The sequence below is a fragment of the Hipposideros armiger genome, unplaced genomic scaffold (genome assembly GCF_001890085.2).
Source record: "Hipposideros armiger isolate ML-2016 unplaced genomic scaffold, ASM189008v1 scaffold_443, whole genome shotgun sequence".
Classification (NCBI taxonomy): domain Eukaryota; kingdom Metazoa; phylum Chordata; class Mammalia; order Chiroptera; family Hipposideridae; genus Hipposideros; species Hipposideros armiger.
Genome location: NW_017731793.1, coordinates 1167862 through 1171162, shown reverse-complemented (window position 1 = coordinate 1171162; position 3301 = coordinate 1167862). Strand labels below are relative to the sequence as shown.

Below are 3301 nucleotides of genomic sequence, written 5' to 3'. Positions count from 1 at the left end.
CCCCAATAAAATCTTTGAAAAAAAAAAAAAAACAAGACTGAGATATCTTCAAAATAACATTGACATCAGTACAGATCAGTGCCCACAGAATAATAGCTAAAACAGGGCTAAGAGGAAAATTCATTGCCTTGAATAGTTACAGTAACAATAAGAATCAAAATAAATAAAGCAGCTAACTTACGAAATTAGTAAAGGTGAATTCATAACAATCAGGAAAGCAAGAGGAAGGACTCAGTAACAACCGAAGCAGAAATTGATCAATTTAAAATCAGAAACAACAGGTCTTTGAAAAACTACATATAAAAGATAAACTATTGGGTCGGCCGAGTGGCTCAGTTGGTTAAGAGCTCGCTCAAGAGTTTGAGCTCTGAGCAACAGTGGTTCGAGTCCAGCCCGAGCTGAGCAGTCGCTGAGCTGCCAACAGGTAGCAGGATGGCTCAGCTAAAAAAAAAAATAAAAAGATAAACTATTAGCTAGCCAATCAGTAAAAATGAAGGAAGTATGAATAAACGAAAGAAGGAATGAGAAATAGCCTAAGATATAAAAGAAGTTAAAAGTATTATAAAAGATTACTCACCTTTGTTCAAATAAATTTGAAAGCGTTGACAAAATAAATTACTTTCTAAGACAATGTAAGTGGACTTGGAACACTTGGGACATACTTGCACTAAAAAATTGTCGTTTATCTGGAATTCAGATTTAATTGGGCAGCCTGTATTTTTATTTTCGAACTCTAGCAACCTTAAATGTAAATGACAAATGGATTCAAAAAGAGGCAAAGAGCTAGACACATCAATAATCATTAAAAAAAAATTGAGAACATTAGCCTACCTCAAACGCTCTTCTAGAAAGTTCCACAGGTGAAGTGTGTCCTGCCATTAGGACCAGCGATCTCTCCTGCCGGTTAAGCTCCCACAGTTTACAGCAAGGAAGAAAATGCCTACATTCACTTTATGACGCCAGTGTAGCACTGACCCCAAACCTGGCAAAGCAAACCACAGACCAATTCTGTTTATGAAAGTCAACATAAAATCCCTAAATAAAATATTAACAAGGAGAATCCGGAAACACATTTAAAAGAACAACATGTTCTGTCTACCCCAGTGGAGACATCACCAGTACTGTAAGGAAGGTCTTCTCCTAGTGTGTCCACAAGTGTGACTCAGCCTCGTATCTTTCACCAGAGGAGAAAAGTCACACGGTCATCTCCATTGAGATTGAAGGGACATTTGACGAAATTCAACACCCATTCTTGATATAAACAAACAAACAAAACCCACTGAATAAAATAAGGATGAATGGCTACTCCCTTAACTGTATTAACCTAAAAATAAAAAAGTTAAGGTAAGAAGCAACAAGCGTTTACTTACAATTCAAATTGCAATTCTGGGAAGCACTGATTCAGGCAGAAACCCAATCAGTGTTCTGATGACGAGGAAGTGAAGGAGAGAGAAATTTATGAGAAAGGGAAGGAAAATAATATGTCCGCTTTGTTATCTTTGCGAACAGTTGTTTGGAATACAAAACCGCTGTAGGTACAGTCCAAAGGTTATTTTATCCAGTTTTAACATTCCAAAGGTTTGAGGAGTAAGATATGCAAGGCAGTTCCTCTGGGATGGGAGCTCCAATTTCATTTAAAGGGGCTGGATTTATATCATTTTTTACACATGAGTATATATCTCAAGATAAGACCGCGGGGTGGGGACGCCTGGGTTACGCAGCTCGCTTGGCCCCAAAGTGACCCCCTCGAAAACCTCATCCCCATTGGTGTTTGCCGCCGGAAAGAGGGAGGGGAGGCAGGGTGAAGGGCAGAACAGAGTCCGGCCCCCGCAGTCTTTCCTCTGCCGGAACTTGATCTTTTAGTTCCTGTGAGCCTCACACTCGCTTGCTTGCTTACTTTTGGTCCGACTAGGTTTTTCCCCCGCCTCCCCCCGTCCCCCTACTCCACCTGTCAGGAGGGGGATGGAGGGGATGGAGAAGGAGCTGGGGGGTCTGGGGACAACAGGTGCACTCTGAAATGCACTCAGGCAGCCTGGAGGCCATCAGCCCCTCCCAGGGTCTGGCTTTGGGAGTGAGTAAGGAACAGACTTTCTGAAATGGCAAGTTCAGTTCAGGGGTCAGGGTTGCACACAAGGTGGGCTTAGACAGAAGCAGGAGCAGAGGGGCTTCAGACCTGGGGAATCCAGAGGCTGGTCCTACAGCATCAGGACACTCCACAGGGTGGCCTTACCGTGGGCAGACTCCCCGCTACTGTCCCGATGGCTCTAGCACAAACATTGGACTTCATAGCCAGCAGGGGTGACAAAGCTTCTACCCTGGCCTCCAGCCCCTTTTAGTTTAACAAAAGTCCCAAGCCCAGCCCTCATGGGCCCAGCGGGTCCCTCCCTGAGCCATCTGTGTGGGGAGGACTGATTGGCTTAAGTCAATGGAGCCCACGCTAGGAATGATCACAAACCCCACGGGAGGGAGGAGGTTGTTCCACATGCGCTTCAGCTTTCCTGCGGCAGAAGCCCGCTTTTGTGCTGCCAGACCAGACTTGTGGTTGGACCTGGGTCCAGGGAGGCGACCCGCACCAGTGAGGCTTGAGCCGGCCTGTGAAGGCCTTGGCAGTCCCTCTCTGCAGTGACTCCCAGTGTTATGCACAGAGCATGATAACTGTTTCTGCACTCTGGTGCTGCCCTCCTGACTCCCCTTCAGCCATCCCTGGGGCGGTCACCACTAGTGAGTTGATGGGTTCTCACCCAGGCTATGGCCCGGGTTTCTAGAGCATCAGACCCACATAGCCACTCACCCACCTCCAGCACATCTGGGGTCCACAGACACCTCAGATTCAACACACCAAAATGGAAGCCAACTTTGAGGCAGCCAGAAGCTGTCTGGTGTCTGCTTCTCCCCCTTCCCATGTTATTCACTCACTGCTTTCCTTCCATGTGGGTGGCTCAGCTCTGGCTCCGTCTCCTTATCCCTCTCAGCCTTCTCAACGCTGCCACCACTTCCATCCACTCCTGACTCATGGCAATGATGAGCCTTGCAAAATGCACACCTGATGGTGCCACGAGGCAGCACGGGGCCCTCCTTGGCTTCTGGGGCCCCTGGAGGAAGCCCAGTCCTCTCCCTTCCTGCTCATCCTGCCCTTGGGGACCTGCCCAGCTCCTGTCCACATCCTGCCTAGACCACCAGCAATGCCAGCCAAGGCACACTCCCAGCCCAGCCAGGTCATCTTACAGCTGGCTCTTTAAACACCTTGTTACACAGAGGACATCAAAATCAAGCCTGAGGTAGGCCGGCCGAGTGGCGTGTT

The 3301-nt window shown here is 47.4% G+C and overlaps 1 long non-coding RNA gene across 5 annotated transcripts in view; it reads right to left on the bottom strand.

The window, feature by feature from the left end:
* LOC109394903 (uncharacterized) overlaps nucleotides 1-1785 on the bottom strand; it is a 56247-nt gene extending 54462 nt beyond the window's left edge. For 4 of the 5 annotated variants that reach the window (XR_002126546.1, XR_002126547.1, XR_002126544.1 and 1 more), the window contains exons 1-2: nucleotides 1371-1785; nucleotides 832-982 (exon numbers count right to left, since the gene is read on the bottom strand). This is a non-coding gene — a long non-coding RNA (uncharacterized LOC109394903). Of the gene's footprint in view, nucleotides 1-403; nucleotides 442-831; nucleotides 983-1370 lie in introns of those variants that run through there. The other variant, XR_002126545.1, reaches the window with a different exon arrangement.
* Nucleotides 1786-3301: the final 1516 nt, after the last annotated feature.